The sequence below is a fragment of the Hyperolius riggenbachi genome, chromosome 8 (genome assembly GCF_040937935.1).
Source record: "Hyperolius riggenbachi isolate aHypRig1 chromosome 8, aHypRig1.pri, whole genome shotgun sequence".
Classification (NCBI taxonomy): Eukaryota; Metazoa; Chordata; class Amphibia; order Anura; family Hyperoliidae; genus Hyperolius; species Hyperolius riggenbachi.
The window spans coordinates 172,676,031-172,699,452 of record NC_090653.1 but is presented as its reverse complement, the minus strand read 5'-3'; positions in this window follow the sequence as shown (position 1 = coordinate 172,699,452).

Sequence of the window (23,422 nt, the reverse complement as noted above, 5' to 3'; positions counted from 1 at the left end):
CCCTCAAAAACGCCATTTGGGGGGCAGGAGGGGTCGCAGCATGAGGGGAAGGATGCCCACGCTCTGCATCCTTGTTATTTAGCATGTTAATTTGACCTGAAGAAGCGACTCGGTCGCGAAACGCGTTGTCCTTAAGGTGGCCACACACCATACAATAAAATGATCCGATTTTCCAGCAATTCGATAAAAACGATCGTATCTCCCGAAAATATCGAAAGCTTTTTTTTCACTCGACTGAAAAATACGATCGGATTTCCCGTTTTATTCGATTTAAATCGATCCGGAATGCTAGATATTTCTCTTCAATTTTTTTTAAAGATTGTATGATGTGTTAGATTGTCAATTTATTAATATACACATCCTAGCAATTTTGTCAGAGTTTCCAATCAGTTTCATCATAATTGGGGAAAGATTGAACATACGTGTGTGGTACATTGGTCATATTTTTGAAATGTTACAATCAGTCAGAAAAATTGATTGCAATTCTTAAATTGAACAGATATTTAAAAAATTGTGTGGTGTGTGGCCACCTTAAGTGCTTAATAAATTGGTTTCTACTACCTTAATGTGTATGATTCTTCATACCAGGTAAGACACAGTTTCTTACCTTTGATCAATTGTCTGTACATTATACGAATTGAAATATAGGGGGCGCTGCTGTGGTTCCCAGGCAGTAAGAGTGCCTGGGACCCCGTGGTCCCCCGGTTTGTATGGGGGCATTGAGAAGTCTCCCCGTGGTGCTCCTGGATAGTGCTATTGCAGCATGAACTAATTCCCACAGGGCGACCGCTTTGCGGCATTGGTTTTTGACCCTGCATAAGTTGGCATGCAAAAGCGAATGCATAATTGCATGAGCATTGCCTCATGAATGGCCAATTAGGCCAAATTTGCTTAGCCAGTTATGTCAGGTGTTCACTTGGTGTTTAATGCACACATTTAATTCTCTGTGTAGTGATTGCTGGTGGTTTTACAGGCATTTTGTGGCAAGATGTGAAAATATCACCTAGGAGAAAACTCAGGAAAAATGGTGACTTGGCCATAGATTATTAAAACAGGATAAAACTACAAGTGGTATTATAAAATATATATGTAAAAGATAGGATGTAAGTTCAAATACAGGTAGTTTAGTCCAAATACTCATAATTCTATAGATTTTGAGTTAAAATAAAAATACATTTCAAATTAGTATTTGGGACTCCGTCTTTTCTTTTTTATTTTATAATAACCACTGTCTTCCTGGTATGAAATTTGGAAAAGGTGGACCTCAAAGGACATATCAAGAAAACATTGGAAGAATTACAATATCTTACGTGGGGCATGATGATTAAAAAATACATCATTATTTGCAACTTTTTTTTTTTATTTCCTCTTTAAAAAAAAAAAACAGACAAATTTAAAAGTACACCTTTTGAGACTTTTTTTGCCAATTTTATTGCAAATTGTATTATTTCTATGCCTTCTCCTTAATCACAAAACAGGCTTACTCTACCTTAAACTGTTCCAATAGACATATATTGCTTATATATAAAAAAATAGATCCAACAGAGGATGCAGTGAGTATTATCACAGTTCCAATGGGCATATATCACTTATGCGTAAAAAGATCCAACAGAGGATACAATGAATAATGTCACCTGTATGGCAGGCTTCTTTCTCTTAAATATGCCCCCAGTTGCCTCACTTACTTATCCAAAGTAGTCCACCGCCCTCGGGGTGACTCCAGGACCACCTCCGCCGCTAGTCTGTATGCGTAGAGAGCACACAAGCCGCTACCAGTACAGGAGCTAGCGGGAGGTGAGTCTATAGCTGTGATCAGCGCGTCCGGCTTCTAGCGTGACGTCACTAATCCAAGTTGCCCAGTTCCTATCGCGATGGTTCCCTTTCTGGGTTGCCTTCAGTGCGACTCATCTAAGGGCGAAAACTCTACACCTTTAGCGTTTAACGGTGCACCTCTGCTCTTCCTGATTTCGTTAGCAATGGATACAAAGCAGATGGACACGGGTATCGCCTAAAGATAGTCTGAACCACTGATTTAGGTACTTTAGTAGTCCTAGGGGCGCCAGTATCCTCTGTTGGATCTTTTTACGCATAAGTGATATATGCCCATTGGAACTGTGATAATACTCATTGCATCCTCTGTTGGATCTATTTTTTTTATATATGAGCGATATATGTCTATTGGAGCAGTTTAAGGTGGAGTAAGCCTGTTTTGTGATTAAGGAGAAGACTGAGCAATATACTATATATATATATATATATATATATATATATATATATATATATATATATATATATATCAAAAACATTTTTTTTAGCTTTTTTTAAACAGCAAAATCCTCTCTTTTTACCAGGGCACCGCCTTGACTCCCATGTATGTATGGTGTGTATTTTGTATGTGGGGTAGATGTATGAGGTATACACTTCTTGTTGAGAGAATTTAAAATAAAGTTACACTTTTTAAAACGTAGTCTGCGCTCCTTTTAATTTTTATTTTGCTAAGCTATCAGTAGTGGGGTTAAGGGGCATACCCACTGTATATTAGGTAGCTGCAGGTGGGAAGACTAACATTTAGGAGTCACATTTTAACATTTTAGAGAAGCAGCGCCATCTAGTTTTTTATTGTATTATTTCTGTTATTTACCAAAAAGTCATCCATAACATTAATAATATAATGTATGCATTTAAAAAGAAATATTAAGTTGGAGGAGATTTTAAACAAGGACCTGAATGGAGTTGGGGGATTATGTGGAGAGGACATATTAGATAGACAATTACAGGCTGGGATTATATGCATTAGAGAGAGACGTATGTGTTGAGCATATAAATGCAAGCGCAAACAGGTTCATAGTTATAGGTGATTTCATCTTCCAGACCTTAATTTGAATAATGAAGCAACCAAGGGGGCCCATACATTATTCGATTTTTGGCATCAATGTCTTGCTGATTCAATAATAATGATTGAATCTGACATTGATGCTGCAACATGCCCCCCCCCCCCCTGAACTGTTTTGATTGATTCCTGGGTGATATCGGTTGAGTGGATCAATGCTGCTGGACAATCCCAGCCACAAGGGTTCAATCAGGTGTGTGGCAGTAATGGCATTTGATTTCTCGACAACCAATGGACTCGAGGGACCCCTGGTCAGAGTTCCCATCTTTTTGCCCCTATTCTGCCTGCCAGGGTGTCCCCCAAGTGTATGCAAAGAAGGAACTTTAGACCTTGTAATTAACAGAGTTTTGCTCAAAGGAAGAATTAAAACTATGCAATTTAGAAAAGCCAACTTTAAGCTGCTTTGGAATGCAGTCTTCTAGACTGGGATAGAAAACTACAGATTAAGGACACAGGAAGTAAATTGAAAACTTTTAAACTGATTTCTAATGAGTATTGTAGCATATTCAGCCTTTACAACACAACAGCAGTCCCTAACCTTTTTTGACCCAAGTACCTCTTTCCAAGGATTGGGGTGGGGGTGTATAGGTATGTCATAAAGAAGTCCTGGCAGCACCGTCTCTACCCCACCACCATCCTCATCATTCTCAGCACTGTGGAAAAAGATGTGTGCACTTTTTTAGGTGCTGAATGGAGCAGTACTGCTGCATAATCCACCATGGTTCACTGGTGGAGTATGGTGCAGTTCACCCCATCCAGCACAAGATTTTGGTGTAACAGGTGGTGAGGAGGGGGTGGTGTCTGCCTGGGCTTCTCTATCTATTGACAGTCACCTCCAGCCTTTCCCACACTCATTTGCTTCCCCTAACTTACTTTTACCCTTCCCTCCTTCCCACACTATCTTTTACCATTCCCTGCTCCTCACTTTCCCCTTCCCTGCTCCCTTCACTCACTTTTACCCTTCCCAGCCCCCCAAACTCACTTTTACCCTTCCCCGCTCCCCACACTCACTTTTATCCTTCCAGCCCCCCACACTCACTTTTATCCTTTCCTGCTCCCCACACTCACTTTTACCTTTCCCTCCTCCTAAACTGAATTTTCATTTTTGCTGACCACTCACCTCCCTCTCCCAACTCTGTGACTGGCACAAAACCAGAACTTCCCAGTCATCCTCACTGCTGCTACTCGGTGTCCATACAGACAGTAAGAATACTGCTTTACACAGTACTGACACCTGGGGCTAGATTCACAAAGTGGTGATAACCCAGTTAAAGACTTTAGGCGTGATAACCATTTTTATCATGCCTAAACTCAGTTTAGGCATGATAAGTTTAGGCATGCTAAGTTTAGGCATGATAAGTTTAGGTGTGATAAGTTTAGGCATGCTAAGTTTAGATAAGTTTATTACGCGCGCAAAGTCCCGCACACAAAGCAGCGCCATTAAACTCTATGCGAAGTGCACCAGACTTTGCTAGCGCAAAACTTCTGATCAGCTGTGCACTGCGGTGCTAACCCAGTTGGTGCTTAAACTTATCACACCTAAAAACTTATCACACCTAAACTTATCATGCCTAAACAGAGTTTAGGCGTGATAAAGAGCTTTTCACCACGGTGCTAACTGTTAGCACCGCTTTGTGAATCAGGCCCCAGGTGTCAGCAGTAAGAATGGCTGCAGACAGCTCTACTTTTTTCCAGCATACTGCGGAGTTAACAACACTACTCTTAGGGCTCGATTCACAAAGCGGTGCTAACCCACTTAGAGACTTTAGGCGTGATAACCATTGCACCATGCTGGTGAAAAGCCAGTTTAGGCGTGATAAGTTTAGGTGTGATAAGTTTAGGTGTGATAAGTTTAGGCATGCTAAGTTTAGATAAGTGTAGATAGCGTGCAAAGTCCCGCACGCAAAGCAGCGCCATTAAACTCTATGCAAAGTGCACAAAACTTTGCGAGCGCAAAACTTTTGATCAGCTGTGCACTGCGGTGCTAACGCAGTTGGTGCTTAAACTTATCATGCCTAAACTTATCACACCTAAACTTATCATGCCTAAACTTATCACACCTAAACTTATCACACCTAAACTTATCATGCCTAAACTGAGTTTAGGCATGATAAAGGGCTTTTCACCAGGGTGCTAACAGTTAGCACCACTTTGTGAATCAGGCCCTTAGTGTTCCAAGCACTGTGTTGTAGGTGGGCATGGCCCAGCTCAGCACAGAGGGCTGGGGACCCCTTCTTTACAGAAACAACATTTCTAGGCTGCTTTCTAAAAGGCTGCTATGGATGAATAAAAATGTCCTGGACATCATTAAGTGGTTCCAAAGTATGACAGGACTTAATCTGCATATCTTCATTAAAGAGAATCTGTATTGTTAAAATCGCACAAAAGTAAACATACCAGTGCGTTAGGGGACATCTCCTATTACCCTCTGACACAATTTCGCCGCTCCTCGCCGCATTAAAAGTGGTTAAAAACAGTTTTAAAAAGTTTGTTTATAAACAAACAAAATGACCACCAAAACAGGAAGTAGGTTGATGTACAGTATGTCCACACATAGAAAATACATCCATACACAAGCAGGCTGTATACAGCTTTCCTTTTGAATCTCAAAAGATCATTTGTGTGTTTACCTTTTGTCCTCTTCTTCTCTCATGCACTGAAGTGACAGGCTTCCTGCAGACAGCTCTGCCTGTGCCTGTGTTTGTAATTCCTCAGTATGTGTCAGCCAGCTACTTTCACAGCCTAACAGAGGAGGATTTTTATCCAGCTCTCTTCTATCACTGATAAGATAGCAGAGAAGCTGCTGGCTTATGTAAATAAAACACACACTGGAGTGTGCATAGAGGAACAGACCAGCACGGAAGAGTTGGCAGCCTTCCAGACACAGGCTGACAAGTCTGACAGGGGAAAGATACATTGATTTATTACAGAGACCGTGATAGTACAAAGTGCTGCAGTGAGCCAGAACAGATTAGAATAGGTTTAGGAACTTGTAGGATGGTAGAAAAAACATTGTTATATTTGTTACAGAGTCACTTTAAAGAGTCTGAAGCCTTTCAAAATACCTGTTTTTATGCAGGATGCTTCTTTATCATTATCACCCAAGCTTATTCGCCACAGGGACGGGGCAGAACAAAGTCATAATCCCCCCGAAATACCCTGGGGAAGATTTGGGTTTACTTCTGGGTAGAGGCAGAGCTTTGGGCAGTAGCTCTGCCTCTACTTGCGTCAATCTGTGCTAATCGCTGCCTTTCCCCGCCCCTCTCAGTTGTCTTTCACTGAGAGCTGAGAGGTGGCGATCAGCGTAGATTGACTGTACTGGAGGCAGAGCTACAGTGCAAAGCTCTGCCTCTCCCGGGCAGCAAAATCCAAGACCTGGAAAGTCGTGAAATCTTGCCCCGGGATTTTGGGGGGGTTAATGACTTTGTTCTGCCACGTCCCCAAGGCAAATCTGCTTGGGTGATAATAATAAAGAAGCCTCCAGCATAAAAACAGGTATTCTGAAAGGCTTCAGACTCTCTTTAAATATATATAAGGAATATAATTAGATATATAAGCAATAAATCAGGCTGGCATACTAGAAGCTTAAAAACAGTTCTTTAGTGACATTAAGTGAAATCTCAAAAAGATTTTACACATATATACATTTAAGATTGAAAAGCATGAGGGGAATTAATCTGCATATCTGCATTAAATAAATCCAAGGAATATCGTAACTGTAAAAAGAAGACAGACTGGTGTAACCCTCTAAAAGAGAGTATTGTAATGTGGGAGTGTAATGTACATGTGTAATGTGAAATTAGCATGTTACGTGAACTGTGCCTTTAAAAAGGTGTATTGTGAAGGAGGAATGTAATTTACCTTTATTCTGTGAAATTGACATACTGTGTGCACTGCACCTTTAACAGCAGTATTGTGGAACCAAAACGGAGCATAGATAGGCCCAAGCGGCCAGATAGTCACATAGCAGGGTTGCTAAGGCGACCGCATAAACAGAGAGGGGGCTGTTCTGGAAGCTCCGCGTGAGCCAGAGTGGAGCAGAGCGAGACACAGAGCAGGCGCAGAGGGGCAGAGTGCAAAAGACCAAGCCTGAGGGAACTGGTTTAAACCAGTTCTCCTTACAGAGCCAGTCAGTCAGGAGGCGGCGGTGAGGGAGGAAGGAGGCTGGAGAGAGCGACCGCAGCAGTCTCCCCATGAGGCAAAGTGGGAACCCGGTGGCAGTATAAAGATCACCAGCAGAGAGAGGAGGGCAGCGGTGACAGAGCCAGGCAGTGACCGGAGGCCAAGTTGAGGTGACAGCAGCCAAGATCCAAGCTAGTGCGGAAGGAGAGAGATCGTGACAGGCCAGATGAGTCCTTGCGCAAGCATCAAGTCACAGTTGTGTTCGGAAAAGGGCCAGCGTTCAGTGGAGGTTTTGTGAGTATAGAGACAGTTAACCCAAGTTACTGAAGGGCATATTCTGATGGAAGTGTGTGACTAAAATCTGCCTGTCTGATAGAGCCTTAAAGAGACAGTAATGTTGTGATGATAATCAGCTTATCAATGCAAGATAGTGCTGCCCTGTCAAAGAACAGAGACTGTAACTAAGTATATTAAAGAGACTCCGTAACAAAAATTGCATCCTGTTTTTTGTCATCCTACAAGTTCCAAAAGCTATTCTAATGTGTTCTGGCTTACTGCAGCACTTTCTACTATCACCATCTCTGTAATAAATCAACTTATCTCTCTCTTGTCAGACTTGTCAGCCTGTGTCTGGAAGGCTGCCAAGTTCTTCAGTTTTGTGGTTCTGTGATGCATCTCCCCCCTCCAGGCCCCTCTCTTCACACTGCCTGTGTATTATTTAGATTAGGGCAGCTTCTCTCTTCTCTTTTACAAGCTGGATAAATCCTCCTCTGAGCTGGCTGGGCTTTCACATACTGAGGAATTACATACAGGCAGAGCTGTCTGCACTCTGCAGGAAGAAACAGTCTGACACTTCAGTGGAAGATAGCTGCAGGGGGAAAGAAACACACAAATGATCTCTTGAGATTCAAAAGGAAAGCTGTATACAGCCTGCTTGTGCATGGATGTATTTTCTATGTGTGGACATACTGTACATCAACCTACTTCCTGTTTTGGTGGCCATTTTGTTTGTTTATAAACAAACTTTTTAAAACTGTTTTTAACCACTTTTAATGCGGCGAGGAGCGGCGAAATTGTGACAGAGGGTAATAGGAGATGTTCCCTAACGCACTGGTATGTTTACTTTTGTGCGATTTTAACAATACAGATTCTCTTTAAGTTTGAGTGCCTTTTTGTCATCAGAAAAGTGATCAGCCTCTAATAGTCCCTCAGAGGTAATACAGCTCAGCCGCTAGCAGTGATCCTGACTCAAAGACATTTTTCCTGTCAGCCTGTTCAGTTATAAGTCATCAGTTCTTCAGTTGATGTGTTCATCAGTTATCTACTAAAAGCCTGATATTAAACGTGAACCAAAGTGTTATCTATGTGTTACCTAAGTGCATGGCCTAAGAAAGAGAAAGAGAGCAAATACCGGCTAAGAAAGAGAAAGAGAGCAAATACCGTGGAGACAACCTCTCAGTGAGAGATAACTAGATCTGTTAACCTGTCAGCAGCAAATGAGAAGATTGGAGGAGGAGTTTTATTGTATCTTGTAATACTAAGTGAACTACAGTGAAAAGTGGAGTGATATCTGTTACAGAAAAAGAGTCAACAGGGTGGAGATACAAGTTTTGCAATATAACAAAATTAGAGCTTATTTGGCATAAAGTTCAAATAGCATAAGAAAAGAGTTATATTGAAGGAGTGAGATATTGATGGTATAGCTGGGTGCATTGGTCAATTTTGTGATTTTATTTTCTTTATTTTTATTTATCTAACCATTTTTGATTATTTGATTCTTTCTTTATTTTGTTTATTATTTTGGGATTCCCTGTCCAAGAAAGGTGTGCTTAAGAGATACCGTAGTTTGAGAATCATAGTATAAAGAGCAAAAGTCTGAGAAATATTCTGAGTAAAGTGAACATTCTTTTGGATGGCAAATTGCCAACCAACGAACTGTGGAAATTGCTTCAGTACCATAGTAAAGAGAGTCACAAGTCCCCTAAGGTTTTGCTGAGCAATATAGCTTCGACTTGGCTACAAGGGACTTGCTCAGTAGACCTGTCCCTACCCAAGCCCCTCTACCTCAGTGAATGGTACTGTGATAAAAGGTGTTGTACTGTAAAGTGGTTGATGATTGTACAAGAAGATCTGTTGTAGCTTAATATATATAAAAGTTTCTGTGTAACTTGACCTTTTTATTCCACAGCTTTTACTGGTGCACCGGCTGTGAAAAGGAGAAGATTGTATTTTGACCTGTGATGTGTGTTGAGAGTTATACTGGTTGTGAGAAGTTACCAGTTGACCACTGTTAGGTCCCAAATAAATCCTTAGATATTCGCATTTTAGGCAGTGTCTGGTGGATTCCTCTCAGCCGGGGCCGAGTGCTAAGGATAAATTGGGTTACATAGGCATACTAGAAACTGAGAAACAGGTCTCTAGTGACATGAATTGAAATCCCAAAAAGCTATACAATATATATATATATATATATATATATATATATATATGAAGGTTGACAATTTAAGACTTCTAAAAAATGATGCATGCAATTCAGTGATTGAAGACCAAACTAGTAAATATATGCCTTGCTTCTGAACTTATAGAGTGGGCATCTTTATCTTATAATAATACAACTATGGGTTGTTGCCCAGTATACCAAGTTGAACATTATGGGCCATATCCTATTCAAGGTAATAAGTAGCTTGCAGGTGCGAGCTACTTATCACTTTGCCTTCACGCAAGGATTCCTTGCAAATCCTATTGCCGGTTTCCTTCATGCGATGACCGATCTTTAGGGAGCATTACTCATGCGAAAGCTTGAGCGATGCTCCCTTTTCCCAGGTGATGTGGAGTGAGGTTTAGTGCCGTGTCACTGTCCTTCAGCACCATGGCCACTCTCCCCAGAGATGCGTGCAACCACTGCACAACCGCTGCCACCTACCACCGCTGCATCTGGTGGTGTCCTTTCATAAGGAGACCCCCAGAGCTCTCTGTTGGGCCTTTGCACATTGCCAAATCCCCCCATGCAGCTGTGCCGTCATCCATTAGTAATTTATCTATTGCTGCTAAACACTCGCTACCTCTGGCCGCAAGCCTATCGATGCTGTAATTACAGTGTATCTGTCACTGTAATTATTGTCTCTCTGAGCCCTGATAAAGCATATTTGAAGCTACCACCAGGGCTCCCCATTGGTCCACTGTCTGGACCAATGAAAATGGGGACCAATAAGGACTAGGGGCTCTCCTTCAACCTCTTATTAGTTTTTTTTTTTTTTATCAGGGCCAAGTTGGCAATGACCACCTCTATATATGTGTTGATTAGTTATAACTAATAATAGACTCTTCTCCCCCCCAGCCTACACCTCTCTGACACTGTGGATGTCCTTGGCTGGATTTGGTGCTTTATGTCAATTGTTATGTTATAGAGTGATTGAGGGGGCCACATGTAAAACTTGCACTGGGGGCCAGAGCTTCTAAACTATGCTACTGTATATGTGACCCATAAACTGAACTGATAGTAGGAACTTAACTGAATAAGAGTTTTGCTATTCTAGAGGAAAAGATTTTTAAGCACAAGAGTTACTGTGTAGTACTCATTCAACAGCTTATTTTAGTGACAGATGACTTTGTGGTGGAACCATTCCTTTGCCAAGAACAGGATGACTTGCAGAGGCTTGCGAATTACAAACCTGGTGGGAGAAATGGCAAAATTTATAGAAAGTGAGATCACTGGGGGTCTATGAAAATTAAGCTGTGATACATTAAGCATTGTGTATTTTTTTTTATTAGCTTTGCATATTGTTATGGTGTCATTACATGTCATATGATAGTTTTCATGAATCTTTTCTGTTGAACAATAAACCCATCAAAACACAATACCCACATTTGTCTTATGCAATTGTAATAACTACAGATTGCTATGGGTTTGAATAGTATTCTTAAGTACTGCAGTAAATATGTCAAATAGAAAATGTTACTGAAGTTCAAATGCGATAAAGATTTGGTTCATGGATCACTTATATGGAAGGAACAATAGGCATAGAGATACACTGAATAATGAGTGTGGATTAGTGTGATGAGCAAACCATGTTTCCATCTTCTTGAAAAAAATATTTAATTTATTTAAAGCCAAAAAAAGAGCTTGTGCAAAGCTAAGAGAAGTACTAACATCCACCACCTCCAGACTGCATGAATCGTAGACACAGACAAAGGCTCAAGCCAATGTTGATTTACTTTCTATTGATCTAGGATTAGGAATTCATAAGTAAAAGTAATATAAATCTTAAGTGAATATGCTATTGTTTCTTTTGTTTCTTGTTAGATGGTTAAAAAAAAATGAAATCAAACTATAAATGTATAAAACATTAAAACATTGAACTAAAGCCCTATTGGAAAATGTGTACTGTACTATAAGAATGTTTTATAGGATAAATATTGCTTTCTGCCCAGTAAATAACATTGGATTGGTGTGTTTACGTGACGCATCGTCTTCCATAAATCTGCTGTAAACTGTTGTAAAATAAGAAGTACCTTTTATCACTTCCAATAGGTAAAAATCAAAGGAAAATGTCTGTAAATCATCTGCTGCAAAGGAATGGATCTGGGGTCCAATTTCACTACAAAGAAATACCAGATTGTGTATATAATTGAACATAAAAAACCTATATCCCAAGAATCGAGAACCAATTGGAGAAGCCAAACCTCCGGACACATGAAGTGTCAAAAGGCACAATATGGTGAGCACAGCTAGATTATAGTTTCAAATGTTTTTATTAAGTTTGTTAAAACACAAATAAAAGACATGTTCATCTTATCCCACCCAGTAGATAGTAGAAACACATTAGGAATTGGATGTTAAAAAGTGTAAGCAGAAAAAAAAATGACTACAATAAAAAGCATACCATTCTATTCATTATGTTCTCCTGGGCCCCTCTGTGCTGTTTCTGCCTATCCCTGCTGCAATCCTGGCTTGTAATTGCCATTTGTATGCAGTGTTTACAAACAAAAGACATAGCAAGTGATACGCTGAGAGTAGCTAAGTGTGTGAGTCATGCAGGGTGTGCAGGGGGCCTGGAGAGGGTGTGTATAGCTTCTATCCAATCACAAACAGCACAGCAGATTCCAGCCTGACTGCCCCAGCCCGACAGAGCCGACAGAGGAGAGAAGATTAGATCATATAACAGAGATAATACAGCCACTGTGCAAATAGGAAAGGCTGCAGTAAGACAGAGCACATTAGAACAACCATAGGAACATATAGGATAGAAGAAATAAGGCTCAAAATTTTGTTACAGAGTCTCTTTAAACAAACGTCCCAGCATGGCAAGAGAAATACAACAAATTAAGTAAACAGTCAATTATAATGTGTGAAGTGCAAAACTTAAATCATTATTTTTTAACTCCAGTATCCAAGGGTTCCAAGTGTGGAAAAAGCCCTGCAAATAATCCAGAAGTTTGGCAGACAAATGGTCAGCTCCCATCATATAACACTTGGTTACTGGTTAGACGGTACATTTGAGGTATTCCAGTTACTGCCAGGACTCTTTTAGCTGATGAGGTAACATGCTGAATAAATCTGTGAACTGGGTATGTTACTTTTTTGGTTTATTGCTCAATAGAAGGATAGAAGGGTCAAAAGGAAAAATTGTAGGAAGTGACAGCGCAGGTCTTATTCCAAACTTTGCACTAATAGGAAATGGCCACAGGGCAGTGCCACCATATGTGCCAACGGGAGCTCCGGCTGCCACATCCTCCGAAGTATTTAAATATTTTGTGCAATCAATTTTATGAAGTCTGTTATAGGTAATATATGAACTATGTAACAATTTGACCAATGACTCAAACATACTGTTTGCCTCCCACTTAAGCATGAAGGCAAGTTTTAAGTCATTAGAAGGGGAGTTTAGCAAGGAAGGTAATTTCAATATAAAACCTCTGTCTAAAGGATGTTCTTTACAACGCATCTCTTAATAGGAGTAGAAATCTAAATCATTTTCTGCCTTAAATTTATTCAGGAAATGAAACACTTGTTGAATTCTGAAAAATTCTGAAAACCGAGGTTGAAACTCTTTGATAAAGTGTGACCCAGATATTACCAGCATTTTATGGGAATATAGAAACTTGCCCACCCTAATGAGACGCTTGTTCTGACACCAAATTAAGGAGTTTGGAGAACACCCCAGGGCAAAATCTGGGTTATGGAAAAGTTTAGTCATGTAAGACGACTGGAATTGCAAGGAGTATTTGAAACAACAATATTTCCATAGTATGAAAGACAAGTCAGAAACTGGGGATTTGCTCTTAATAGCCACTATATTAATATGATTCAATCACATCAAACCTTTTAAGGACAAAGAGTTTAAAATGTCAGACTCTAGTTTCACCCAAGCTGGTACTGAGTGTGAGGTGTTTACTAAAGCCAATCAAGCCATTCGGGCTGCGTTATACTAATTTGACAACTATTTGATACAACGACCATACCTATCGCTAGAAAGCACTAAATGCTCCTATTGCTAGGGTGTCTATTATGTCATATAAACTGATAACATTGAGTTTGTAGGTGATTAAGTTCTTTGAGGGGAACTTGGACAGGAAGTACTCTAAACAAATAAAGTGTACAAGGTAGGAAAGTCATATTAAGAGCATTTATTCTTCCTAAAAATAAATATTATAATCATCCCACCTGACCAGGTTTTGATAAAGTTTACGAAAAATGCCCAAATAATTAACTTTATATATACCTTGAGGGTTTCTAGGGAGGTTAATTCCCAGGTATGTTATATATTTAGGTTGGTGAATTAATTTAAGTGACTCAAATAGTATTTTACATTCTGTATCAGATAGGTTACTTAATGCGGATTAATTAATGTTAAGTTTGTATCCAGAGAATTGGGAAAAGACAGAGATTGCCTTCAGTAGGATGGAGGTGTATGGGTTCATGATTGTGAGAAATATGTCATCAGTGTAAAGGTTTGTTATATAAATAGTATTACCTATCAGGCCCGTTTCTAGGGCTGTGCAGGCTGTGCGGGCGCCCTGAGTGCTGAAGGAGTGGACGAGCTGTAATGGAGGGGAGAGTCAGCCGCGGGGAGGGCAGCCCAACCTCTCCCTTCCTTCCTCTCCACGGGCCGCCCTCTCTGCTCCCCCCTCCAAGTGTGATTGCAGAGTGAGCACAGGGAAGCGCTGTTTACAGACAGCAACTCACCTGCCTGCGTTCCAATCACCGCTCACTCGCCGCTGATCTCCTCCTCTGCCTAGCCGCTGATACACACACTGCTTCCGGCTAAACAGGAAGCAGTGTGTGTATCATCGGCTAAGCAGAGGAGGAGATCAGCGGGGAGTAAGCGGCGATTGGAACGCAGGCAGGTCAATTGCTGACTGTATACAGCACTTCCCTGCGCTCACTCTGCAATCACACTCAGAGGGGGGAGCACTGAGGGCGGCCCGCGGAGAGGAAGGGAGGGAGAGGTCGGGCTGCCCTCCCTGCGGCTGACTCTCCCCTTCATTATGGGGGGGGGCGAGGGCAGGTACCTAACTATACTGGGGGCAGCTACCTATCTCACCTATACTGGGGGGCACCTACCTAATCTAAACACACTGGGGGGCACCTACCTAATCTAACCTATACTGGGGGGCAGCTACCTCTCTAACCTATACTGGGGGACAGCTACCTATCTAACCTATACTGGGGGACACCTACCTAATCTAACCACACTGGGGGGCACCTACCTAATCTAACCTATACGGGGGGCAGCTACCTATCTAACCTATACTGTGGGGCAGCTACCTATCTAACATATACTGGGGGGCAGCTACCTAATCTAACCTATACTGGGGGTGGGGGGGCAACTACCTATCTAACTTATACTGGGTGGAAGCTACCTAATCTAACCTATACTGGGGGGGCAGCTACCTAATCTAACCTATACTGGGGGCAGCTAACTAATCTAACCTACACTGGGGGGCAGCTACTTTATCTAACCAATACTGGGGGGCACCTACCTAATCTAACCTATACTGGGGGGCACCTACCTAATATAACCTATACTGGGGCAGCTACCTAATCTAACCTATACTGGGGAGGGGGGCCCTACCTAATCTAACCTATACTGGGGGACAGCTACCTAATCTAACCTATACTGGGGGGCAGCTACCTAATCTAACCACACTGGGGGGCACCTACCTAATCTAACCTATACTGGGGGGCAGCTACCTATCTAACCTATACTGGGGGGCAGCTACCTATCTCACCTATACTGGGGGGCACCTACCTAATCTAACCACACTGGGGGGCACCTACCTAATCTAACCTATACTGGGGGGCAGCTACCTATCTAACCTATACTGGGGGGCAGCTACCTATCTAACCTATACTGGGGGACACCTACCTAATCTAACCACACTGGGGGGCACCTACCTAATCTAACCTATACGGGGGGCAGCTACCTATCTAACCTATACTGTGGGGCAGCTACCTATCTAACATATACTGGGGGGCAGCTACCTAATCTAACCTATACTGGGGGGCAACTACCTATCTAACTTATACTGGGGGCAGCTAACTAATCTAACCTATACTGGGGGGCAGCTACCTAATCTAACCAATACCGGGGGGCACCTACCTAATATAACCTATACTGGGGGCAGCTACCTAATCTAACCTATACTGGGGGGGCACCTACCTAATCTAACCTATACTGGGGGGCAGCTACCTAATCTAACCTATACTGGGGCAGATACCTATCTAACCTTTACTGGGGGGAATTTACCTAATCTAACCTATACTGGGGCAGGGCACCTACCTAATCTAACCTATACTGGGGGGCAGCTACCTAATCTAACCTATACTGGGGGCAGATACCTATCTAACCTTTACTGGGGGGAACTAACCTAATCTAACCTATACTGGGGGGCAGCTACCAATCTAACCTATACTGGGGGGCAGCTACCTATCTAACCTATACTGGGGGCACCTACCTAATCTAACCTATACTGGGGGGCACCTACCTAATATAACCTATACTAGGGGGGACCTACCTGTCTAACCTATACTGGGGGGCAGCTACCTATCTAACCTATACTGGGGGGCAGCTACCAATCTAACCTATACTGGGGGGCACCTACCTATCTAACCTATGCTGGGGGCAACTATTCTGACTCCCTATATTAGAGGCACCCAACTAGCTAACCTTTACTGGGGGCACCTACCTATCTAACCTATTCTGGGGGTACCTGCCTATCTAACCTATACTGGGGGCAACTATACTGGCTACCTATACTGGAGGCACCTACCTGGCTAACCTGTACTGGGGGCAACTATATGGGGGCACCTATGCCTGGCTACCTATACTGGGGGGACCAATAGCTGGCTACCTATACTGAGTGCAACTAGACCTGGCTAACCTATACTGCAGGCACGCATACCTGGCTCCGCGGGGGGGGGGGGGGGGGCAATTTTTACACCCGCGCCCTGGGTGCATTTTAGCCTAGAAACTGCCCTGATTAAAAGGAGGCTGGAGCTATATTGGGGCTCCCATATTTATTTCATTTTAAACAATACCAGTTGTCAATACCATCAGTCTTGATGATCTTACTGGTAAATAGTGTCTAAATCACAAACCTAAAACAAGCATGCAACTAACCTTGTCAGATTATTTATTTCATTTTTTTGAGTCATCAGATAATGAATCATCAGGTACGACAAGTAAGTACAAGATCTGCAATGCAAATAAAATAAACTCTATCAAGTGTAACAGGTAGATACAAAAAAATACAGTACAGGGGGAAAAAAAATGAGAACAAAGGACATATTCTCTAAAATGACCATTAACTGTCCTATATCATGTATCTCTCAGAAGAACTTAAAAATCATATGAAACTAAGAGTCAACAGGGTATAGTAAATATATTAAAATATTTGGGAAATGTTTAAGAAATATCTTCAGGATAATCATAGATACACAATCAAATAAATGTAATCATTCAATCAAATTAATTATCCTACAGTTATCCAAATTCTGCTGGTTCCCCTCACCTTCCAATCACTTCCGTTCTTCTTCAATTCACAGTAACAGAATAATATAATAAGAAGATGGTTCATAGTATGATATGTTTAAAAACACTATCAGTTTTATTCTAAAAATACACTCATGCGTTCCATGATAATTAAGGGCATGGAGTTTTGAGGCAGCTACCACCACCAAGACGCTACTTTTTCCTGCTGAAGATTCACTTGTGGATATTGATGATATCACCTATCAAAGATGATTCAACTGGTATATAGTAAGTTGGAAGGCACATTTATTAGCACAAAACGCAAGGATCAAGGAATTTCTTCTGATTATTCAGGTCAATAACGATGCCAAATGAAACACCGATGTTGAAACCTGAGACTGTTGGATAACTGAGTGATTTGTATTGCAGCTGATTTCTTGTTTATTGTTTGTTTAATTATATGTGTTAACATAGCATAAAAGTGTATTTATTATCTTTATATCATTGTATTATGATCACACTAGGGATGAAGAGGCGCCCAGGTTGAGATAAAGTTGAATATAAAACAATAAAAACAAAAAAGGGTGAGGTGGCTTAAGGTAGCCATACATCTAGGAATGATGGGTAGAGTCAAACAAGAGACACGTCTCTCTCTCTCTCTCTGATTGAATCTGATTAGAGAGAGATCTGTCAGCTGCTGATACACCACAGGCTGATTCCAGATCAATTTCATGCCGAAGTTTATCTGGAATCGTCCCTGAGCGCCCCATCTGCTACCTCGCCTGAGCCTCCCCCCAAATGTGTAATGACCTCACATTCCCCCATCCTTCCCCTGCCCTGCCTAGTGCTCAGTGCTCAGTGCTAAATACATTCTTTGTACGCTGCTTGTCCACCACTGGCTTTGGGTGCATTCCTTGCTCCATACACGCTTCCCATGTGGCTGCCGGCGTACACGCGGGTTCGTATGTGACATCACACACAAGCGGTGGCCACAGACAGATAATTTATAGTGCACTAGGCACCAGGGGGCACATTACACATTAGGGGGACAGCGTTGGGGGTCTCGTCACATTCACCCCGATATCGCTCGCTGTTACTTCTAGGCACAGGATCGAGCAAGTTGACCCTTGCAGCATGTTTGACCGATTATTGCGACCAATTTTGACCCAAAAACGTTGGCATTGTCAATCGAGCATGCACTTGGTGGCACCGATTTTCATCTAATACAGATTATGATAATCAAATCAGATCGTCGGTCAGCCCCCAAGTTGCCTGATGTATTGCCACCTTTACCTCAATGACGACAGTCACATAAGACAATAAAGGGTTTATTTAGCACAGGCAACATGTTCATGGGTCCAAGCCCACACTTCCTCAGGCCAACACAAGTGGCTAGAGTCATTAAATACATATAGCTCAATACTACATCAGCAACACTGCATATGCATCAATATAAGTAAAAAGTATGATGAGCAAAGTTAAAAATTAGTCACAACAACAAATGTAAAATCTGTAAACGTAGTATGGGTAATTTACCTCATTAGTACTGGTATATACAGTAGCAATAAAAAGTATGTGAACCCTTTGGAATTATATGGATGTCTGCGCAAATTGGTCATAAAATGTGATCTGATTCACAACAATAGAAAATCACAGTCTGCCTAAGGTGAATCTGTATTCACAAAATGAAGAATAAACAAACACCCCTGCCTGTTTGGGGTCATCTCCTAGCCCCCTCTGTAATATTTTCGCTGCTCTCTGCTGCAATAAAGAGGGTAAAAAAACTGTTTTATAAACAGTTTTGTAAACAGAAAAGATAGCCACCAAAACAGGAAGTACATCAGCAGAGCAGTGAACTACACCATTAGTACACAGAGAATTCAGTGAGTTACACATTGAATTCAGCCTCCAGAGGTTATGTGCAAGTTTTGAAAGAGCTCTGTGTTAATGAAGCATGACAAGCTGTGTCTTTAGAGCCTGGAGTCTCGGCTCTGCACTCGTGTCAGCCTGACAGGCAGCTTCCTCCTCAGCCAGCTATTCTTTGTTCAGTTTATCAGTCTGTTTTTATCAGCCTCACAGCTAGCAGACAAGCTGACAGTGAGAGCAGGGATGTTGTATGTGAGGAATAAACATCACATGAGCACTGGAGGGACGTGGAAGGGGTTAACTTGTTCACATTACTGAAGAGTTGGCAGCCTTCCAGACACCGGCGACAAATCCGACAGGGGAAAGATAAGTTGATTTATTACAGAGACAGTGCAAGTAGAAAGTTCTGCAGTAAGCCAGAGCACAATGGAACAGCCTTAGGAACTTGTAGTATAGGAGAAATACTGCTAAAAAAATTGTTACAGAGTCTCTTTAACCCTCCTGGCGGTTTGCTAAAAAATCGCCAGGGGGCAGCAAATCTTTTTTTTTTATTTTTTTTTTTTGTCTCGCTACATGATAGCCGCTGCTCAGCGGCATCCCCCCAGCCCCTCCGATCGCCGCCGGCGATCGGCGATCAGGAGATCCCGTTCAAAGAACGGGATCTCCTGGAGGGCTTCCCCCGTCGCCATGGCGACGGGGCGGGATGACGTCACCGACGTCATCGACGTCGTGACATCAAAGGGGATTTCTATCCACCCCATAGAGCTGCCTGGCACTGATTGGCCAGGCAGCGCACGGGGTCTGGGGGGGGGCGGCTGCGGCACGACGGATAGCGGCGGATCGGCGGGTAGCGGCAGCGATCGGGCACTGCACGCAGCTAGCAAAGTGCTAGCTGCGTGCAGCAAAAAAAAAATTATGCAAATCGGCCCAGCGGGGCCTGAGCGGTGCCTTCCGGCGGCATAGCCCGAGCTCAGCTCGGGCTTACCGCCAGGAAGGTTAAACTAATACCACACACATAATCAAATGTTTCCATGTTTTTATTGAACACACCATGTAAACATTCACAGTGCAAGATGGTGACATCTCCAAGAGCTAATTGGAGTGAGGTGTCAGCCAGCTGGTGCCCAATCAATGAGATGAGATTTGAGGTGTTGGTTACAGCTGCCCTGCCCTATAAAAAACACACACCAGTTTTGGGTTTGTTTTTTCCAAGAAGAATTGCCTGATCTGAATGATGCCTCACACAAAAGAGCTCTCAGAAGACCTACAATTGAGAATTGTTGACTTGCACAAAGCTGGAAGGGGTTATAAAAGTATTTCCAAAAGCCTTGTAGTTCATCAGTCCACAGTAAGACAAATTGTCTATAAATGGAGAAAGTTTGGCACTGCTGCTACTCTCCCTAGGAGTGGCCGTCTTGTAAAGATGACTGCAAGAGCACATGGCAGAATGCTCAGTGAGGTGAAGAAGCATCCTAGGGTGTCAGCTAAAGACTTACAAAAGACTCTGGCATAAGCTAGCATCTCTGTTAGCGCATCTATGATATGTAAACCACTAAACAATAATGGAGTTCATGGGAGAATACCACAGAGGAAGCCACTGCTGTCCCAAAAAAAAACATTGCTGCACGTTTAAAGTTTGCAAAAGAGCACTTGGATTTTCCACAGCAGTACTGGCAACATATTCTGTGGACAGATGAAACCAAAGTTGATTTGTTTGGAAGAAAAACACAACACTATGGGTGGAGAAAACAAGGCACAGTACACCAACGTTAAAACCTCGTTCCAACTGTGAAGTATGGTGGTGGGGGCATCATAGTTCGGGGCTGCTTTGCTGCATCAGGGCCTTGGCAGATTGCTATCATCAAAGGAAAAATGAATTCCCAAGTTTGTCAAGACATTTTGAAGGAGAACTTAAGGCCATCTGTCCACCAGCTGAAGCTCAGCAGAAGATGGGTGTTGCAACAGGACAATGACCCAAAGCATAGAAGTAAATCAACAACAGAATGGCTTAAACAGAAGAAAATATACCCTCTACAGTGGTCCAGTCAGAGTCCTGACCTTAACCCGATTGAGATGATGTGGCATGACCTCAAGAAAGTGATTTACACAAGATATCCCAAGAATATTGCTGCACTGAAACAGTTCTGTAAAGAGGAATGGTCAAAAATTACTTCTGACCGTTGTGCACGTCTGATTTGCAACTACAGGAAATGCTTTGTTTAAGTTGTTGCTGCCAAAGGAGATTCAACAAGTTATTCAATCCAAGGGTTCACATACCTTTTCTACCTGCACTGTGAATGTTTACATGGTGTGTTCAATAAAAACATGGAGACATTTAATTATTTGTGTGGTATTAGTTTAACCACTTCCCGACCGCCGTATGTACAATTGGCAGCCGGGAAGTGCACCCCGCAAGGACCGCCGTATTGACAATTGGCGGCGGTCCTTGTAGGGGCATGGGCGGAGCGATCGCGTCATCAGTGACGCGATCCTCCGCCTCCGCCTGGCGCCGCTCACCCGCCGCAACATCCCGCCGGCCATACGGAAGCGCCGGCGGGATGTTAACCCGACGATCGCCGCATACAAAGTGTATAATACACTTTGTAATGTTTACAAAGTGTATTATACAGGCTGCCTCCTGCCCTGGTGGTCCCAATGTCCGAGGGACCACCAGGGCAGGCTGCAGCCACCCTAGTCTGCACCAAGCACACTGATTTCCCCCCCCCCCTGCCCCAGATCGCCCACAGCACCCATCAGACCCTTCCCTGCCCACCCCCCAGACCCCTGTTTGCACCCTATCACCCCCCTAATCACCCATCAATCACTCCCTGTCACTATCTGTCAACGCTATTTTTTTTTTATCCCCCCCCTGCCCCCCGCTCCCTCCTGATCACCCCCCACCCCTCAGATTCTCCCCAGACCCCCCCCCCAGACTCCCCCCCCCCATGTACTGTATGCATCTATCCCTCCTGATCACCTGTCAATCACCTGTCAATCACCTGTCCATCACCCGTCAATCACCCGTCAATCACCCCCTGTCACTGCCACCCATCAATCAGCCCCTAACCTGCCCCTTGCGGGCAATCTGATCACCCCCCCACACCAATAGATCGCCCGCAGATCCGACATCAGATCACCTCCAAAATCCATTGTTTACATCTATTCTCTCCTCTAAACACCCACTAATTACCCATCAATCACCCATCAATCACCCCCTATCACCACCTGTCACTTTTACCTATCAGATCAGACCCTAATCTGCCCCTTGCGGGCACCCAATCACCCGCCCACACGCTCAGATTGCCCTCTGACCCCCCCTTATCAATTCACCAGTGCATTAATTACATCTGTTCTTCCCTGTAATAACCCACTGATCACCTGTCAATCACCTGCCAATCACCTATCACCCATCAATCACCACCTGTCACCCCCTGTCACTGCCACCCATCAATCAGCCCCTAACCTGCCCCTTGCGGGCAATCTGATCACCCACCCACACCATTAGATCGCCCGCAAACCCGCCGTCAGATTACCTCCCAAATGTATTGTTTACATCTGTTATCTTCTCTAAACACCCACTAATTACCCATCAATCACCCCCTATCACCAACCGTCACTGTTACCTATCAGATCAGACCCTAATCTGCCCCTTGCGGGCACCCAATCACCCGCCCACACGCTCAGATTGCCCTCAGACCCCCCCCCCCCCCCCTTATAAATTCGCCAGTGCATTAATTACATCTGGCCTTCCCTGTAATAACCCACTGATCACCTGTCAATCACCTGCCAATCACCTATCACCCATCAATCACACCCTGTCACTGCCACCCGACAATCAGCCCCTAACCTGCCCCTTGCGGGCAAACTGATCACCCACCCACACCAATAGATCGCCCGCAGATCCGACATCAGATCACCACCCAAGCGCAGTGTTTCCATCTATTCTCTCCTCTAAACACCCACTAATTACCCATCAATCACCCATCAATCACCCCCTATCACCACCTGTCACTGTTACCCATCAGATCAGACCCTAATCTGCCCCTTGCGGGCACCCAATCGCCCGCCTACACGCTCAGATTGCCCTCAGACCCCCCCTTATCAATTCACCAGTGCAATATTTACATCTGTTCTCCCCTGTAATAACCCACTGATTACCTGTCAATCACCTATCAATCACCCATCAATCACCCCCTGTCACTGCCACCCATCAATCACCCCCTGTCACTGCCGCCCATCAATCACCCGCTGTCACTGCCACCCATCAATAAGCCCCTAACCTGCCCCTTGCGGGCAATCTGATCACCCACCCACACCAATAGATCGCCCGCAGATCCGACGTCCGATCACCTCCCAAGTGCAGTGTTTACATCTGTTCTCTACCCTAAACACCCACTAATTACCCATCAATCACCCCCTGTCACTGCTACCTATCAGATTAGACCCCTTTCTGCCCCTAGGGCACTCAATCACCCGCCCACACCCTCAGAATGCCCTCAGACCCCAGCCCTGATCACCTCGCCAGTGCATTGCTTGCATCTATTCCCCCCTCTAATCACACCTTGAGACA